Here is a 21,488-nt window from a genome sequence, read left to right as displayed (position 1 = left end):
CAGAGGCTATCCGCTCTGCCGAAGCTGACTCTCTCTCTCCTCTGTTCTCATCCTAATAGATCTGTCTGCTGCCTTCAACACTGTGAACCAACAGATCCTCCTCTCCAGCCTCTCAGGGTTGGGCGTCTCAGGCTCTGGCAGGTCGCTCCTACCAGATGCCGTGGAGAGGATCTGTATCTGCAATACTGGTGTCCCCCAGGGCTCGGTACTAGGCCCTTTTCTCTTTACACAAAGTCACTCGGCTCTGTCATATCCTCACATGGTCTCTCTTATCATTGCAATGGGGATGAAACTAAACTACTCTTCTCATTCCCCCGTTCTGCCACCCAAGTGGCGACGTGCATCTCTGCGTGCCTGGCAGACATCTCTGCTTGGATGTCGGCCACCATCTCAAAATCAACCTTGACCAAATGGAGCTACACTTCGTCCTCTCCAACAACTCCACGGTGTCCCCCTTCCAGAGAGCAAAGAAATTTGGCATGATCCTGGACAACACCCCGTCGTTCTCTGCAAACATCAAAGCAGTGACTCGCTCCTGCAAGTTCATTCTCTACAATGTCTGTAGAGTACGACCTTTCCCCACACAGGAAGCGGCGCATGTCCTAATCCAAGCACTTGTCATCTCCCGTCTAGACTACTGCAGCTCTCTGTTGGTTAGGCTACCCGCTTGTGCCATCAAAACCCTGTAACTTATCCAGAATGCCGCAGCCCGCCAAGTTCAACCTTCCTAAGTTCTCCCATGTCACCATGCTCCTCCTCACACTCCACTGGCTTCCAGTTGAAGCTCGCATCATATTCAAGACCATGGTGCTTTGCCTACAAAGCAACAAGGGGAACGGCACCTCATTACCTTCAGTCTATGCTCAAACCCTATATCCTAACCCGAGCACACAAGTCCGCCACCTCTGGTCTCTTGGCCCTCCCACCCCTACAGGATGGAATCTCCCAGCAGTCCAGTCAAAGCTCTTCTCTGCCCTGGAACTCCAATGGTGGAACAAGCTTCCACCTAAAGTCAGGACAGCGGAGTTCCTGCTCATCATTCGAAAATTGTCTGAAATCCTACCTCTTTGTAGATCATCTTAAATAACTCTCACGGTGCATGGAGAGGTCTGGGGGTAATGAGTACTTTGCAGCACATTATTTGAAATGTATGGGTTAAATAAGTAGCAAGGCCAGCCAAAAGTGTCACTACCATTAGCTTGAGTTACTTATGTATGTATTAATATTCCTGTGGAGAAGGTCCAAGTCAGGACACCCTCTGTTATAAATTAGTTTTTATACATTGTTTTGCAAAAGGTTTTCCATATACAGTAGATTATTCAGAAACATATGGTGCATATGGAAGATATATTGGAGGAGGGAGTGACCTCAGTGACCCCGTAGAAAACAATTACAATTGGAGAAGGGGAGACGTGAGAAAGAATAATATTAAAAGAGTGAGATGATTTTTGGACAGAGAGAGATTTATTTGTACAGCATGTTCTAACCCACATGACGAACCATGGTAAAAAAAAAAATAGGCTACAGTTTAATTCTGATTCAACTTTAGCCCAAACCATTGTGTAAAGCCTAAGGAATCGCTTGTGATGTGAACCATGGTATTATATACAGTAGTTACCAGAACTATTAGATATAGTTCAATGCTAATTGAATAAATATCGCAAACCAGTAAAAAAAATGACAGTTTACCGCAGACTGTAATATAAAGACTAAATCATTTTCTTGGGATGTGAGCTAGTAATAAAAAGGCTGTAGTTGTTATAGTAATAAAGTTTATTTATGTAACAAATATCATGAAGGGTAAAAACAAATAGTACAGTCCCCTCTCATATGGCCACAGAGTGCACATTCAGTACATGTTTTACACAGTATAGGCCGACCTGTTCTTTACTGTGCTGTGCTTTCATTCACATTGGAAAGCATGGATCGCTAAAAGCTTAGCAGTGTTGGAATAGAAAATGCTAATATACTAAAGAAGACCGAACACAACAAAGGCCAGGAATCAATCAGCTCAGCGTTAACCCGCTGTAACTGACAGTCGGTTAGCTTCTTGCTTTTGTTTAGGCAGAGGTGTAACTAGGTTGGAGCTGGAAAAGTGGTGAGCTGTTGTGGTCATTGTCACGAAACCACACCCGTCCCCCCTGTGTCAGAAGTTCTTAATTTTAACGAGAAAGTGTAGGTTATGTAGAACAAAAATTACACTCAAATTGAAAATCATTAAACAAAATAAGGGGTTAGAGCCCCGTCTAAGCCACCTTCTGTCTATTCCCCTACTATGTGTGTCCTTCTCTGTACACAGTACTGCCCCCCAAAAAGAAAACGTTTGAAAGGGGATCACATTTAAAAAATGGTGAGAATCCACACTTTACAAATCCCACTGCAAGTTTCCACAGAATGTAGGTCCTGGTGCTGGAAACACAGATGCATGACCTTTTTCCGAGCAAATGCACTCACACACATTAGCATCTACTTGTTTGTGACAGAGAGGGAGCGGGAAGCATATCTGTGAGCTAGCTCACTCCTCCATGTTTTCCTCTATAGTGTTATGCTTGGCACCTGTTAAGCTGAACACACACACACACACTTGCAGGCACACACAAAGCACACACACACACATGGACACACACATACATACTCCCTCTCTTCCCTTTTTTCCCTCACATTCTCTCAGAGAATAAACTTAAACGCTCCACATTCTTCTTTTAATAACCCTGTTTTTTTTTTCTTGAGCTGTTCACCCCTTCCCTCTCTCCCTCTCCCCCTTGCTTTCCATCTTTACCGACACTGGCCCCATAGTCACCGATGATGCATCTAAGCCGGACTGTACAATGTGAAAACCACCCCTATTATGACTCAACACCTCGCAGGATTCCCGGCCCTGTGAAATGTTGAGGGGGGTCAGGTGATGACTTTGGAATGCGTGAGGACACAGGCGGTGGAGGGGATGAGTAAACTTCAAGTGTCATATGTCCCCACGGCAGCGTCAGTTTCCTATACGTGTTCTATAAGTCAATGTGCTGGCAGGAAACAAGCGGCTCTCTGGATCCCACCCATGTGTTTGGTTTGGCAGCCATGTTTGTTTTTTATTGATAAAGCTACCAGTGTTCCATGCGGCTGTTATGCTCCTCGTTCTTTGGTTTGATAACTCCATTTTCCCCCACATTTTCACAAAGCACATTTTTCCAATGATGGAGTTAGCTGTATTTTTCTCAATAAAAAGGCCTTTAGGACAAAACAGCACGTGCCAATGAAAACGTGAAAAAGATTAACTCAAAGATGAAGCGTTACTGCATGTTTTCATGTTTTATTTAGGTTGTAAAGCTAAAATATTTTAAGATTTTTCTACTTCCACACTTTGACCACAACACTGGTGTGTATGACCAAGGAATGCAGTCGGCTTTTTGAGATTTTATATTCGAGATCTGATATAAGTGACCTACAAACAGAGTGCTCTCTGAAACCAATGGTCCAAATGACCACAACACTGTGATGTCAAAGGCCCAAACTTCCTGTGAGATTTAAATATCGTGAAATGCTGAAATTAGGCTAAGCACATTCCTGATCTGAGCTTATAGAATGAAGTGTACTGAACACTGTGCATCTACCATATGTCAGGTAAAATGTCCTGTATTGTGTAGAGGATTGGAGCAGAGCTGGGCATGCCACATCACTCTGACCCTGTATCTCTCTCACACACACACACACATACATACGCAAATGTGCACACATGCCTGCGCACACACACACACACACACCTGAGATCTCACCTTGTCTCTTACACACTAGTGTAAGACTAGTGGACAGGTGTTACAGTAGTCCCAGGTGTTGGAGCCTAGTGGACTGGAGTTACAGTAGTCCCAGGTGTTGGAGCCTAATGGACAGGTGTTACAGTAGTCCCAGGTGTTGGAGCCTAGTGGACAGGTGATACAGTAGTCCCAGGTGTTGGAGTCTAGTGGACAGGTGTTACAGTAGTCCCAGGTGTTGGAGCCTAGTGGACTGGTGTTACAGTAGTCCCAGGTGTTGGAGCCTAATGGACAGGTGTTACAGTAGTCCCAGGTGTTGGAGCCTAGTGGACAGGTGATACAGTAGTCCCAGGTGTTGGAGTCTAGTGGACAGGTGTTACAGTAGTCCCAGGTGTTGGAGTCTAGTGGACTGGAGTTACAGTAGTTCCAGGTGTTGGAGTCTAGTGGACTGGAGTTACAGTAGTCCCAGGTGTTGGAGCCTAGTGGACTGGTGTTACAGTAGTCCCAGGTGTTGGAGCCTAGTGGACAGGTGTTACAGTAGTCCCAGGTGTTGGAGCCTAGTGGACAGGTGTTACAGTAGTCCCAGGTGTTGGAGCCTAGTGGACAGGTGTTACAGTAGTCCCAGGTGTTGGAGCCTAGTGGACTGGTGTTACAGTAGTCCCAGGTGTTGGAGCCTAATGGACAGGTGTTACAGTAGTCCGAGGTGTTGGAGTCTAGTGGACTGGTGTTACAGTAGTCCCAGGTGTTGGAGTCTAGTGGACTGGTGTTACAGTAGTCCCAGGTGTTGGAGTCTAGTGGACTGGTGTTACGGTAGTCCCAGGTGTTGGAGCCTAGTGGACAGGTGATACAGTAGTCCCAGGTGTTGGAGCCTAGTGGACTGGTGTTACAGTAGTCCCAGGTGTTGGAGCCTAGTGGACAGGTGTTACAGTAGTCCCAGGTGTTAGAGCCTAGTGTAATGGTGTTACAGTAGTCCCAGGTGTTGGAGCCTAGTGGACAGGTGATACAGTAGTCCCAGGTGTTGGAGCCTAATGGGCAGGTGTTACAGTAGTCCCAGGTGTTGGAGTCTAGTGGACTGGTGTTACAGTAGTCCCAGGTGTTGGAGCCTAGTGGACAGGTGATACAGTAGTCCCAGGTGTTGGAGCCTAATGGACAGGTGTTACAGTAGTCCCAGGTGTTGGAGTCTAGTGGACTGGTGTTACAGTAGTCCCAGGTGTTGGAGTCTAGTGGACTGGTGTTACAGTAGTCTCAGGTGTTGGAGCCTAGTGGACTGGTGTTACAGTAGTCCCAGGTGTTGGAGCCTAGTGGACAGGTGTTACAGTAGTCCCAGGTGTTGGAGCCTAATGGACAGGTGTTCCAGTAGTCCCAGGTGTTGGAGTCTAGTGGACTGGTGTTACAGTATCATATCTACTAAATTGAACATTTCACTAGACCAGGTACAAAGAATGACATTTTTGTGAGTACATAGGATGGGAGGTACATTCCACCATGGTCCACGCCTCATTAAAGTTTGTTTATGAGCACTTCCTGGTGAAAACCCTTGTTCAAAGAAATGGAGGAGATCTAACAGGCACAAACTGTGGAATGAACGACAAGGTCCTCAAAGAAATCTGAGTCTGATATATTGCATGTATATATATTGCAAGGAACACATCTAACTGATGTTGAACATGAAAAATTACAAATGAAGTGGATGTTCATTTGAACATCTTGGCCATGTTCTGTTATAATCTCCACCCGGCACAGCCAGAAGAGGACTGGCCACCCCTCATAGCCTAGTTCCTCTCTAGGTTTCTTCCTAGGTTTTGGCCTTTCTAGGGAGTTTTTCCTAGCCAACATGCTTCAACACCTGCATTGCTTGCTGTTTGGGGTTTTAGGCTGGGTTTCTGTACAGCACTTTGAGACATCAGCTGATGTACGAAGGGCTATATAAATACATTTGATTTGATTTGGATAGGCCAAATGTATTATTCTTCCTTTAATTCCAAGAGCAGAGGGGTCAGGGTCGTGTCTACTAAACTAACTTATGGAATTGTTTTAAGACGGTCATACCATGCATTATTCAGCTATTCATATTTTGAATTTTTGGACCCCTTTATATTTACAAATTGTATTTAAAAAATTGGCCTTGACTACTATAGCCCATAGAAACGCATTGAATGGATTAACACAATCATAAATTACAAATAACAATAATATATCTATATATAGGGGACAGATATTTAAACCGTTATTTTTATTGGCACAAAAACTACCTCCATGCTTCCATTAATTTGTATGGGTAACCTTCATATTAGTTCAGACGCTACAGGCGTTTTTGTGACAAGACTGATTTTCTCATGGTCTGACAAACACTGCTGTAGCTTGGCCACCTTCCACCGCAGATGAGTAAAGCCGACATAGGCGGATGCAGTGGACTGAGACGCAGCACATGCAAAATAGCTTTAGCTTAATTAAACTTGTCGGATTTTGATGGAAATTGTTTTATGTTAATTAGATTCACATATGGGTGCGTCAATAGACTCTTAACTCTGTTCTTGATCTACTAGTTGACAGGTCCCGTGGCAGTGGGCACATGCATTCAACAGGCACTCCAGGAACCATTAAAGGCAACATGGTACAACAAGGTATGGTGGATATTTTGCGCCTCTTTATTTCGATGAGAGACTATACCTATATACCTATTTCTTACCTCATCATAAAACGTATTCCCGTATAGACCTTTTCATTGGTATCCCAAATTTCCAACCGCAAGATTCATTCGACCAGTACCTCCGATCACGCATTGATCAGCCTTAAGACCAACGTCAAGGAGCTTGATACCCTCTTTGCATCCACTCAAACCGATGATATTCATAAGCAACTATTACAGGCCAGACTCAAACTTAATGAACTTTTTTCGGCAGTTATGAGAACACGACAAAATAACCATGAACTCTGGGATAAGTCCGGCAAGTTCTTCGGCTAAAATGCTTAAACATAACAAGGAAAAGCCGGTAATGTAACGAGTGCACTCAGAGTCAGGAAGCAAGTACAGGGAGTGAGAGTTTTAATTTAAAAAAAATGAAAAACAATAAACACAAAACACAAACAACGCACCAACATGAAACAGAGTCAATAACACCTGAGGAAAGAACCAAGGGGAGTGACAGAGATAGGGGAGATAATCAAGGAGGTGATGGAGTCTAGGTGAGCGTCATGAGGCGCTGGTGTGCTTGACGATGGTGACAGGTGTGCGGGATAATCAGCAGCCTGATGCCCTATAGGCCGGAGAGGGAGTATACGTGACAGGTAATCTACTCTATTAAAAACATTGAAGGTAATCTAGCGACAAATTTTAAAAAATGGAATTATTGAAAGTATTTTATTTCAAATGATATATGCCAGAAAGCGACATGGATCACCTCCAAATGAAATGTTTCTTTTATAATCTCCAACTTCTAGCAATTTCCTCCCCGGTCCATAACTCCTTAGAGACTCTGTTAACTCCCAACAATTTTCACTCCTTAATTTTGTCAGGTAAAAGCACCTGTGCACATTTTTGGTCCCTTCTTTTTGGTTACACACGTGTATTGCTCAAATAATCTCCCGTATTCTATGACCACCACCTTAATCGGTCTCCGACTCAAGAAAGAAAAAGAACACAGACTGTAGTAACTATAGTCTGATTTATTACTGTAGTAGTTGTTGTTGGATGCAGAGAAGGCATTTGACAGAGTCAATCTGACCTTGCTGAATTTGGCACTCAAGAAATTCAGTTTTAATGTATATACAGTACCAGTAAAAACAATGGAAACTCCTACTCATTCAAGTGTTTTTTGTTTTATTTGACCAAGAAGAAGAAGGAGAATGCTGAATCACTTTTTTGGTTACTACTTGATTCCATATGTGTTATTTCATAATTTTGATGTCTTCACTATTATACTACAATGTAGAAAATAGTCCAAATAAGGAGAAGGTGTGAGTAGGTGTGTCTAAACTTATGACTGGTACTGTATACTGAACAAAAATATAAATGCAACCTTGTAAAGTGTCTCATGAGCTGAAATAAAAACAATCTCAGAAATGTTCCATATGCACAAAAACCTTATTTCTCTTAAATTTTGTGCAAAAATATGTTTACATCCCTGTTGGTGTGTATTTATCCATTGCCAAGATAATCCATCCACATGACAGGTGTGGCAAATCAAGAATCTGATTAAACAGCATGATCATTACTCAGGTGCACTTTGTGCTGGGGACAATACAAGGCCACTCTAAAATGTGCAGATTTGTCAAACAACACAATGCCCCATTCAGTATGTCTCAAGTTTTGAGGGATAGTGCAGTTGGCTGACTGCAGGAATGTCCACCAGAGCTGTTAAGATAATTTAATCTTCATTTGTCCACCATAAACCGCCCCCAAATGTCATTTGGTACTACGTCCAACCAGCCTCACAACTGCAGATCACGTGTAATCACATCAGCCCAGGACCTCCACAACTGGCTTCCTCACCTGCGAGATTGACTGAGACGAGCCACCCGGAGAGCTGATGAAACTGCGGATTTGCACAACCAAAGCTCATCTGCGAACTCATTGTTCTCACCAGGGTCTTTACCTGAATGCAGTCCGGCGTCGTAACCGGCTTCAGTGGTCAAATACTCACCTTCGATGGCCACTGGCACACTGGATAAGTGTGTTCTTCACAGATGAATCCCTGTTTCAACTGTACTGGTAGACAGCGTGTATTGCTTCGTGTGGGCGAGCGGTTTGCTGATGTCAACATTGTGAACAGATTGCCCCATGGTGGAGGTGGGGTTATGGTATGGGCAGGCATAAGCTACGGATAACGAACACAATTGCATTTTATCTATGGCAATTTGAATGCACAAAATGCATGGCCCCATGTCGGTACCGGAGTGCTAAGTCTAGGTCCAAAAGGCTTCTTAACAGCTTCTACCCCCAAGCCATAAGACTGCTGAACAGCTAGTGAAATGACTACCCAGACTATTTGCATTGTCCTCAACCGCCTTTTTTTAATGCTGCTGCTACTTTCTATTTATTATCTATTATCTATGCATAGTCAATTTAACCCTACTTACATGTACATATTACCTCTATTAACCTGCACCCCCACCTATTGACTCTGTACCGGTAAACCCTGTATATAGCCTCGTTATTGATATTTTACTTTTAGTTTATTTAGTAAATACTTTTCTTAACTCTTATTTTACTTATAACTGCAATGTTTGTTAAGGGCTTGTAAGTATGAATTTCACAGTAAGGTCTACTACACCTGTTGTATTTGGCACATGTGACAAATAACATTTTGATTTGATGTCACAATGATCTGTGCACAATTCCTGGAAGCGATGTGTACGACAGTGTGTTCGACTTCCTGCCAATATCCAGCAACTTTGTACAGCCAGTGAAGAGGAGTGGGACAACATTCCACCGGCCTCAATCAAAAGCCTGATCAACTGTATGCAAAGGACATGTGTCTAGCTGCATGAGGCAAATGGTGATCACACCAGACACTGACTGGTTTTCTGATCCACGCCTCTACCTTTTTTTGATGTATCTGTCATTTGGACTCCCGAGTGGCACAGTGGTCTAAGGCACTGCATCTCAGTGCTAGAGTTATCACTACAGACCCAGGTTCGATTCCAGGCTGTATCACAACCGGCCATGATTGGGAGCCCCATAGGGGAGGAGCACAATTGGCCCAGCGTCATCTGAGTTAGGTTTTGGCCGGGGTAGGCCGTCATTGTAAGTAAGAATTTGTTCTTAACTGACTTGCCGAGTTCAATAAAGGTTAGCTCAAATAAAATCTGTGACCAACAGATGCATATCTGTATTCTCAGTCACGTGACATCTATAGGTTAGGGCCTAATTTATTCATTTAAATTGACCGATTTCCTTATATGAATTGTAACTCAGTGAAATTGTTTCATGTTGCATTTTATATTTCTGTGTATATGGAAATTATTTCAACTGCTCCATAGCTCACCATAAACCTCCGTAATTAACAATAATATAATCTCAAATCTATTCACATTACTAAGAAGGACCAGACAAGGCTGTTCAATGTCTCCATGACTGTTTAACATTTTTCTAAAAGCCTTGGCCGCAGCTGTTCGCCAAAATAGCTCAAACATAGGCATCTGATCCTCAAACATAAATCACAAAATAAGTCTCTACTTTGATGATATTCTGATGTTCATTAGAACACTTGTTCTTGACAATCAACATGTGGTAGTATATCAGGATATAAGATTAACTGGGGCAAATCAGAGATCCTCCCCATAAATCAATTTAATTGAGACTACTTAACCCCCCAAAAATCCCTTCAGATGATCATTTCAAGGTATTACATTTCTCGGAGTACAAGTACCCCACACAGGCTAGATAAATGTTTTAATATAATTTCCTGCAACTATTGAAATTGGTCAAAGAAGACCTAAAAAAAAAGATATCTTCCTCTGTCCCTTACCGGTCATATCAATACAATTCAAATGAATATTTTGCAGAAATGGTTAAGGATATCAACCATTTATGTCTCAAGATTTTATATTGGAGAAAGGAAAAAGGCCAGAATGATACTTACTACATTACAATATGATAATCCCAAATGTGGATTAGTAGCACCAGACAAAAAAAAACTGAGGGGTATGGGTGGTGGCAGCAGCTTGAAGAGGGCCTATTATTGAAATGTTCTATTGAAAAGACTTTCTACAGGGGAAATTACGAGGCAAAAGTCTTATTCATAATCCCTTGTCTGAAGGTTGTTTGTTCCCAAATGTATTCCCTCCTGCAGTTACGAAAGCAATGCTGGGCTGGTTTCTGGTAGGGAACACTTTCCAAAAATTGGATGAACCGACGTTAGAGAAACGTTACCCGCGCAACAAACCATAAACCTTCAAGAAACCAAACAGAGTGTGCTGGGAGAGCTGACGTAAACAGACGGCTTTAGGTGCATTAGTGTGTCTGGGGAGCCTCTCCCTGTTTCAGCCAACCCTGAGACAACAAGCTAACTTTCTCTAACACTAATAACATGGCTGAACATAGTAAAGCTTCTCTCCACAACCACAATTGCCAGCCTGGTGCACGGCGTACGCACACTGTCTGGGGACCAAGCCACGAGCGGGAGCAGATAATGCCTGTTTACCTGTTAGAAGCAGGCCTCACAAACACACAGACAAGTGTGCACATATGCATGAGCACCCACGCACATTGTATCCACTTCTTTACCCTCCCTACAGTGCAATCAGGTTACAGATACTCCACTGAGGGTTTTGGTTCACCAAAACAGGAAGTAAAACAGTGGTCATCTTTAGTGTCATGCAGTTCAGTGAACTCATTGGCTAGTTTAATGCTCTAATGTGTGCGAAGTTCCATAATTTGTGGCCTACTGTTATTCGTTATATGACCAGTGGTTATCCATGACAACTTATTCTAACTAAAACGGAATTTGCTGGGGATATAAGCTGATGGACTATGCCACAATTATCTCTCCTTCATCTCAAAGTGTGCACATGTTCACTTCCTTTCTCTGATTTGAAAGAAAATATGAGAAATATGGTGTAAACTCCTAGCCCATTCCATCACCAATCCTATATATGGGTAGTAATGAACAAGTGCTCACATTGGGACGCACACATGTTCTATCACGTTCACAACAATGAGGCTGCAATTCAAAAGCAGACACTTTTCAGATCACCCCTTTTTACAGGACAACCCTTAACCTCTGTAATGTTATAAGGACATATGTTATTTTTAACCAGAGCTATACAGTGAGGGAAAAAAGTATTTGATCCCCTGCAGATTTTGTACATTTGCCCACTGACAAAGAAAGGATCAGTCTATAAATTTAATGGTAGGTTTATTTGAACAGTGCGAGACAGAATAACAAAAATAAATCCAGAAAAACGCATGTCAAAAATGTTATAAATTGATTTGCATTTTAATGAGGGAAATAAGTATTTGACCCCCTCTCAATCAGAAAGATTTCTGGCTCCCAGGTGTCTTTTATACAGGTAACGAGCTGAGATTAGGAGCACACTCTTAAAGGGAGTGCTCCTAATCTCAGTTTGTTACCTGTATAAAAGACACCTGTCCACAGAAGCAATTAATCAATCAGATTCCAAACTCTCCACCATGGCCAAGACCAAAGAGCTCTCCGAGGATGTCAGGGACAAGATTGTAGACCTACACAAAGCTGGAATGAGCTACAAGACCATCGCCAAGCAGCTTGGTGAGAAGGTGACAACAGTTGGTGCGATTATTCGCAAATGAAAGAAACACTAAAGAACTGTCAATCTCCCTCGGCTAGGGGCCCCACGCAAGATCTCACCTCGCGGAGTTGCAATGACCATGAGAACGGTGAGGAATCAGCCCAGAACTACATGTGAGGATCTTGTCAATGTTCTCCAGGCAGCTGGGACCATAGACACCAAGTAAACAATTGGTAACACACTACGCCGTGATGGACTGAAATCTTGCAGCTCCCGCAAGGTCCCCCTGCTCAAGAAGGCACCCGTCTGAAGTTTGCCAATGAACATCTGAATTATTCAGAGGACAACTAGGGAAAAGTGCTGTGGTCAGATGAGACCAAAATGGAGTTCTTTGGCATCAACTCAACTCACCGTGTTTGGAGGAGGAGGAATGCTGCCTATGACCCCAAGGACACCATCCCCACCGTCAAACATGGAGATGTAAACATTATGCGCTGGGGGTGTTTTTCTGCTAAGGGGACAGGAAAACACCACATTAAAGGGACGATGGACGGGGCCGTGTACCGTCAAATCTTGGGTGAGAACCTCCTTCCCTCAGCCAGGGAATTGAAAATGGGTAGTGGATGGGTATTCCAGCATGGCAACAAAGGAGTGGCTCAAGAAGAAGCACATTAAGGTCCTGGAGTGGCCCAGCCAGTCTCCAGACCTTAATCCCATAGAAAATCTGTGGAGGGATCTGAAGGTTCGAGTTGCCAAACGTCAGCCTCGAAACCTTAATGACTTGGAGAAGATCTGCATGGAGGAGTGGGACAAAATCGCTCCTGAGATGTGTGCAAACCTGCTGGCCAACTACAAGATTTCTTGTAGTCATTTCTTTGTCAGTGGGTAAACATACAAAATCAGCAGGGGATCGAATACTTTTTTCCCCTCACAGTACTTATTTGCATGTTTGCTCTATTTGTTTTAGCTCAAAGAAAATCCTGACTTTTCTGCAAGGTGGTTTTTGTACCTTTTGGATGGTGCGCTGGAAATATTTACTCATTGGCTAGGTAGAGTGCCATTTGGGACATAGTCATGGTTAATTCCCATGTGGTCAATTATCCCTGCGTTCATTACTCCCGACTGGGCACAGGGGCACACTGGTCAAGGAAGGTCCAGGAGAGAGAGTGAGAGAGTGAGAGAGTGAGTGAGTGAGTGAGTGAGTGAGTGAGTGAGTGAGTGAGTGAGTGAGTGAGTGAGTGAGTGAGTGAGTGAGTGAGTGAGTTATATTTTTTTTAACCTCATTTGCTTCTACCAACACTAAACATTTATTTATCTCGTAAATACATACTAAATGGGTAGTAAATAGATCTAGTACACTTGACATCTTTATCAATTAAGCTCTTGCATGGTGTAGCTGTCACGTTCTGACCATAGTTATTTTGTGTTTTCTTTGTTTTAGTGTTGGTCAGGACGTGAGCTGAGTGGGCATTCTATGTTGTGTGTCTAGTTTTCCCGTTTCTATGTTTGGCCTGATATGGTTCTCAATCAGAGGCAGGTGTTAGTCATGGTCTCTGATTGGGAACCATATTTAGGTAGCCTGTTTTGTATTGGGTTTTGTGGGTGGTTGTCTTCTGTCTTCGTGTGTCTGCACCAGACAGAATTGTTTTTTTTTTTCACATTTGTTTTGTATTCTGTAGTGTTCACGTTTATCGCCTTTATTAAACATGATGAACGCTAACCACGCTTCGTCCACAGAAGAAAGCAGTTACAGTAGCCACCTCTTGAAGCCTGTAGATCATTTTTTTTAATGGGAATGGTCCACTTCTATCCCCCAACATGGTATACAGGGATGGAATTAGGGGGAATGCATGGGAACGCCCTTAAAGTTATTTATTTTTTAAATCACGTGAAGCAATACGTGGTTTTCGAACACATTAATGAACATAGACTATCGTTCAAAAGTTTGGGGTCACTTAGAAATGTCCTTGTTTTTGAAAGAAAAGCTGCATTTTTTATCCATTAAAATAACATCAAATTGATCAGAAGTACAGTGTAGACATTGTTAATGTTGTAAATTGTAGCTGGAAACAGCAGATTTTTTATGGAATATCTACATAGGCGTACAGAGGCCCATTATCAGCAACCATCACTCCTGTGTTCCAATGGCACGTTGTGTTAGCTAATCCAAATGTATCATTTTAAATGCCAAATTGATCATTAGAAAATCCTTTTGCAATTATGTTAGCACAGCTGAAAACTGCTATGCTGATTGAAGAATCAATAAAACTGGCCTTCTTCAGATTAGTTGAGTATCTGGAGCATCAGCATGTGTGGGTTTGTTTACAAGCTCAAAATGGCCAGAAACGACGCACTTTCTTCTGAAACTCGTCAGTCTATTCTTGTTCTGCGACATGAAGGCTATTCCATGCGAGAAATTGCCAAGAAACTGAATATCTCGTACAACGCTACTACTCCCTTCACAGAACATCGCAAACTGTCTCTAACCAGAATAGAAAGAGGAGTGGGAGGCCCCGGTGCACAGCTGAGCAAGAGGACAAGTACATTAGAGTGTCTAGTTTGAGAAAAAGATGCCTCACAAGTCCTCAACTGTACCCGCAAAACACCAGTCTCAACTTCAACATTGAAGATGCGACTCGGGGATATCTTGAAATCTAGCTGGGTAGATAGCCAATGAGCTGAGGTAAACGGCAATATGTAATGTTTATGTGTTGGAAGACTGACTCCGAATGGGAGCCCCCAGTGCCAAGGTGTCCATCCCCCACTGAAGCTGGTTCATCCAGCTCCTGCCACAAGTGGTGTTCATCTGCCCATATGTATTTCTGCAGGCATGGATGTGCTATGGCACCTGGCATCAGCAGCCTAATATTGTGTAGAGGACTGAGGGTCTTCCAAATATTGAAAGTGTTATTTTGTAAATGTGTATATATATATTTTTTTTCATGTTTTTTCTCCATTTTGGGGGGGGGGTGTGTGTGTTAGAATACCATTTTGGTATTTTGTATATAGCTATGCCATTCAAAATGTATAACTTCACCAATTTGGCCACTTGGGTACATTTGGGCTACTTGTGTAGGACACCTGGGTGACTTCATGATAAATGTCATGGAGCACTCATTTTGGAAGTTATCATTCTGAAACTTTGCACAAGTACTGTTGCCCTCTTATGTTTTTCACTGAAATTGTCCCCATCGTCCTCTCTGAATGTTTGTTTTGTCTTGTTCATTTTAAAGATGATGATACAACAATAAAAAATAAAAAACAGATGTTTTTTTTCATTGTATTATCTAAACCAGATATATTGTGTTATATTCTCCTACATTCAATTCACATTGACACAAACTTCAGAGTGTTTTCTTTCAAATGGTACCAAGAATATGCATATCCTGGGTTCTGTGCCTGAGCTACAGGCAGTTAGATTTGGGTATGTCTTCAGGCGGAAATTGAAAAAAGTCTCTAGCCTTGAGACAACTGAGACATGAATTGTGTATGTATGCCATTCAGAGGGTGCATGAGCAAGACAAAATATTTAAGTTCCTTTGAACAAGGTATGGTGGTAGATGCCAGGGGCACCAGTTTGAGTGTGTCAAGAACTGCAACGCTGCAGGTTTTTCACGCTCAACGGTTTCCCAAAGGACATCAGGCCAACTTGACACAACTGTGGAAAGCATTGGAGTCAACATGCCCTGGACATAAGGGGACATTATGACATAAGGGGGTGCAACTCAATATTAGGAATTTGTTCCTAATGTTTTGTATACTCAGTGTATATTTGTATAGACTACACCCAATAGAGTTAATTCAAATTCGATTTGCAATTCTGTATCCTGCTTACTAGTTCAAAACAAACTCTGAACCAATGACATTTATTTGGGGACAGGTCAAAAAGCATTAAACATGTATGGCAATTTAGCTAGTTAGCTTGCACTTGCTAGCTAATTTGTCCTATTTAGCTAGCTTGCTGTTGCTAGATAATTTGTCCTGGGATATAAACATTGAGTTGTTATTTTACCTGAAATGCACAAGGTCCTCTACTCCGACAATTAATCCACACATAAAACAACCAACCGAATCGTTATATGGTAATTGGCATCTAAACCTTCATAGTATTAACACTAATACCGGTAAAACAGTTTGTCTTTCAGTCACCCACGTGGGTATAACCAATGAGGAGATGGCACGCGGGTACCTGCTTCTATAAACCAATGAGGAGATGGGAGAGGCAGGACTTTCAGCGCGATCTGCGTCAGAAATAGAAAGGAGCTCTATTTTAGCCCTTGGCATCGCAGACGCTCATTGGTGCGTGCGAGCAGTGTGGGTGCAATAATTGAATAACATGGATTTCTACATTTATTTTGCAACGCTCGCACACGCGGTGTGTCCGGTCTGGTCAGCATGTTAGTCGGGCTGATTGAGGTAGTATGTACATATAGATATGGTTAAAGTGACTATGCATATATGATGAACAGAGAGGGGGGTTGGCGGGTGGTGGGTGGTGTTACACAATGCAGATAGCCCGGTTAGCCATTGTGCAGGAGCACTGGTTGGTCGGGCCAATTGAGGTAGTATGTACAGTTAAAGTGACTGTGCATATATGATAAACAGAGAGTAGCAGCAGCGATAAACAGAGAGTAGCAGCAGCAATTCATGAGGCATTCTCAGTTCAATTCAGAATTGAGCACAACCCTGATGGTGTACAGGGTTCGAGCAGTATAATGAAGCATATCGATGTATAGTGGAACCTCATGTCCCATTTCCCAGCTGTGTTTGTGGGGTGCTTATCAGTTTTGACCAAGCAGATACAATAGATACTGAAAGATCCTCTAGACCAGAAACTATGTACTTCTCAATCACTTCGGTAGCGAAACAGAATCCCAGGTCATCTACTTGGTAAAATGTAGAAAGGTCAGATGCTTTGACATGAGTAGTCAATGGCTGCAATCCATGGGATGCGAATGTTCAAATAAGAGACCATTTTTTGATATTGTTTTAATAATTCAAGTGCAGTCTATCTTTGCTTCAATAACATTCTCAATGTTGAAACCTTGTTCAACGTATCCCTGAGTTTCCCACGGCTTTCTTGAGAGAGAGGTAGTGAATGCATCATGGCGAATGCTGGGTTCTTTGATGTTTTCACAGATCTGTAGGCTCTCCAACAAAATGTTCCCGAAAAGGTTATCATATAATTTACATTGTATTTCTAAAAAAAAATTATAGCTGGATAAAGTTTAAAGAAATAAGGTGTACGGGAGGAACTTCGACCAGAAATGAGAAATAGATAAAACAATGTTTTTGATGGAGTACATTTTTTAAAACTTTCTGTACAAAGATCATTTTTGTTAAAGGAAAAGACAATAGATTAATTCAATAATAAATAAGCCTCATGGATATCCCTCCTCAGTGTTGATTTCTCAGCCTCCTCCCATTCATCATCTGCTGGACTTTAGACATGTCTGTACACTGCACGGTTATCGCTGCCAAAAGCACTGAGCAAATGTTGATGATGTCAATTGGCCCACGAAATATGGTACTTTATCATTTGATAATAAAGAAGAGAAATATAGGTCACAGCCAAGCAATACCTTCAGCTGGTTCTATTGAATGGGTTCTTGCATCACTGTTTGCCAGTGTGTATGTTCTCTGCAGTAGCACAGTTTACTCTCATACTTAAGGCAGACGATTAATTGCTTGGCGCCTCTCTTTAAAAAAATGCTAACAAAGAAACAGTTTTGTTAATAGCCTCTGTTGCAGTTGGCTGGGGATTTGGCCATTCTAGTAATGCCCATTTTTTTGTGGAACACACTCGCACACACAACATGCTGCCACCGATCATTAGTAAGCCTGTGTGTGTGCTTCTCTGGAACTGAAAAGACTTCATCAGCAGTGCGCCAGACTCCTGGCGCTTCTTCTAACTTTGTATTGACTGAGGCACACACGCACACACACACACAAACACACACATACAGTCCTGCTGGCCATGCCTCTGCGTTGAAACATTTCTGGTCGCTCTCCTGTCCACATTACTGAAGCATGAGAATGAAAATGACAGTCTTGGGCTGAAGGATGGCACAGTAGAAACCAGCGAACACACACTGTCTGCCAGATTTTTCAGGCTGGTCCCAACGGACAATGGTTTTGACTAGCCAAATGGCAAAGTTGCATACACAGTTGCAATGTCCTTCTCGAGCAATTTCACCACAAATATGTGTGCGGTTGGATTTGGGGTGTGTGTGTGTGTGCTCTTATAACAAAAAAAAAACATGTGAACCTTTTCAGTTTCACGTGTGAAAATCTAATTTTCACATTTGAAATTCCATTTTTACATTTGCAATCACATTTTCACATGTGAAATAGCTATTTTCACGTTGATCTTAAATTTCACATGTGCAACCATATTTTCACATTACATTTAGAGTTCACATGTTAATACCAGCTTTTCACATGAGGCCTTTTCACATTTGCCTTTTCACATGTTAAACATGTGACAATCACTCATGTAAAAACTCTACATGTAAAATTCACATTTGCAGTTTGATAATATGAAAAAGAGATTCACATGTGAACTTGCAATTCCACATGTGAAAATTGGATTTGAACGATCAGTGGTCATTGGGTTAAAATACAGTCAATCAACGAAACAGCAGGTAAATCATTGGTGCACAAAGATGTCATTACTTGTTGTCTTCAAATCGGTTTCTTTCAGTCAATACGTCCCTCAAAATGACCCATCAGGTTTGGTTGTGTTACAAACACAGATCAGAGCAATCAGAGCAATGGTTTCCTTCCAGAGAGACATCAGGGAATGTAACATACTCTGTTTCACAGAAACATGGCTCACTCGGGATATACTATCGGAGTTGGTCCAGTCATCTGGATTGTCAGATCATCTCGCCGACAGGAATAAACATCTCTCCGGGAAGAAGGGCAGGGGTATATGTTTCATGATTAACGACTCATGGTATAATTGTAATAATTGTAAAAAAACTCAAGTCCTTTTGTTCACCCGACCTAGAATACCTAACAATCAAATGTTGACTGTATTATCTCCCAAGAGAATTCTCTTCGGTTATTGTCACAGCTGTGTATATCCCCCCTGAAGCCGATACCATGACCTCCCTCAAGGAACTTCACTGGACGTTATGCAAATTGGAAACCATAAATTCTGAGGCTGCATTTATTGTAGCTGGGGACATTAACAAAGCAAATTTGAGGAAAAGGCTACATAAATTCTATCAGCATTTTGACTGTAGTACTCGCGCTGGAAAAACACTCGGTCATTGTTATTCCAACTTCCGGGATGCATACAAGGCCCTTCCCCGCCCTCCTTTTGGCAAATCTGACCATGACTCCATTTTACTCCTACCTTCCTACAGGCAGAAACTCAAACAGGAAGTACCCGTGCTAAGGACTGTTCAACGCTGGTCTGACCAATCGGAATCCACGCTTTGATCACGCGGACTGGGATAAGTTCCAGGTAAATTCAGAAAATAATGTTGATGTATATACCAAGACGATTACTGAGTTTCTCAAACAGTGTAATATGAGATGTTGTACCCATTGTGACTATAAAATCCTACCCTAACCAGAAACCGTGGGTAAATGGCAGCATTCGCGCCAAACTGAAAGTGTGAACCACCGCATTTAACCATGGCAAGGGGACTGGGAATATGGCAGAATACAAACAGATTAGTCATTCCCTCCGCAAGGCAATCAAACAGGCAACACTGCCACGAACACACACTCTATACTGGAATGACTGACATGTCAGTATAGAGACAAAGTGGAATTGCAATTCAACAGCTCAGACACGAGACATATGTGGCAGGGTCTACAGACAATCACGAGCTACAAAAGGAAAACCAGCCACGTCGCAGACACCAACGTCTTGCTTCCGGACAAGCTAAACACGTTCTTTGCACGCTTTGAGGAAAACACAGTGCCACGTGAGCAAGACATTTAAACGTGTTAACCTTCGCAAGGCTGCCGGCTCAGACGTCATCTCTAGCCGTGTCCTCAGAGCATGCGCAAACCATCTGGCTGGTGTGTTTCCGGACATATTCAATCTCTCCTTATCCCAGTCTGCTGTCCCCACATGCTTCAAGTTGGCCACCATTGTTCCTGTACCCAAGAATGTAAAGATAACTTAACTAAATTACTATAGCCTCGTAGCACTCACTTGTGAGATACTAGTCAAGGATCATAACACCTCCACCTTACCTGTCACCCAAGACTGATTTGCTTACCACTCCAATAGGTCCGTAGACGATGCAATCACCATCACACTGCACACTGCCCTATCCCATCTGGACATGAGGAATACCTAAGTAAGAATGCTGTTCAATGACTATAGCTCAGCATTCAACACCATAGTACCCTCCAAGTTCATCATTAAGCTTGAGGCCCTGAGTATGAACCCTGCCCTGTGCAATTGGGTACAGGACTTCCTGACGGGCAGCCCCCAGGTTGTGAAAGTAGGAAACAACACCTCCACTTCTCTGATCCTCAACACTGGGGCCCTACAAGGGTGCGTGCTCAGCCCCCTCCTGTACTCCCTGTTCACCCATGGCTGCATGGCCAAGCACGCCTCCAACTCAATCATCAAGCTTGTAGATGACTGTCACGTTCTGACCATAGTTCTTCTGTGTTTTCCTTGTTTTAGTGTTGGTCAGGACGTGAGCTGGGTTGGCATTCTATGTTGTGTGTCTAGTTTGTCTGTTTCTGTGGTTGGCCTGATATGGTTCTCAATCAGAGGCAGGTGTTAGTCATTGTCTCTGATTGGGAACCATATTTAGGTAGCTTGTTTTGTGTTGGGGTTTGTGGGTGATTATTTCCGTGTCTGTGTTTGTTTCACCACACAGGACTGTTTTCGGTTTTCAAATTGATTGTTTTGTATATTTGTAGTGTTTTCTCGGTATTCGTCTTTATTAAAGATGTTTAACCCTAACCACGCTGCGTTTTGGTCCGCCTCTCCTTCCCAGGAAGAAAGCCGTTACAATGACACAACAGTAATAGGCTTGTTTACCAACAATGACGAGACAGCCTACAGGGAGGAGGTGAGGGCTCTGGGAGTGTGCTGTCAGGAAAATAACCTCTCACTCAGCATCAACTAAACAAAGTAGATGATCGTGGACTTCAGGAAACAGCAGAGGGAGCATCCCCCTATCCACATCAATGGGACAGCAGTGGAGAAGTTTTAAAGTTTTACATTCCTTGGCGTACATATCAATGACAGACTGAAAGGGTCCACCCACATAGATTGTGCAGAGAGCTCTGCAGGTGTTGGCTGTGCAGTTCCAATACCGGGTGGTGATGCAGCCCGACAGGATGTTCTCAATTGTGCATCTGTAAAAGTTTGTGAGGGTTTTAGGTGACAAGCCAAATTTCTTCAGCTCATGGGTCTTGAGGTCACGTTCGGCTGTGATACAGCCAGGGATCAAACCCGGATCTGTAGTACGCATCAAGCGATGCAGTGCCTTAGATCGCTGTGCCACTCGGGAGGCCCCCTAGTTTGTGTATTTAATCATCATGATGGAA

Source organism: Oncorhynchus keta, chromosome 17 (genome assembly GCF_023373465.1).
Source record: "Oncorhynchus keta strain PuntledgeMale-10-30-2019 chromosome 17, Oket_V2, whole genome shotgun sequence".
Classification (NCBI taxonomy): domain Eukaryota; kingdom Metazoa; phylum Chordata; class Actinopteri; order Salmoniformes; family Salmonidae; genus Oncorhynchus; species Oncorhynchus keta.
Note: the sequence above shows the minus strand (reverse complement) of the source record.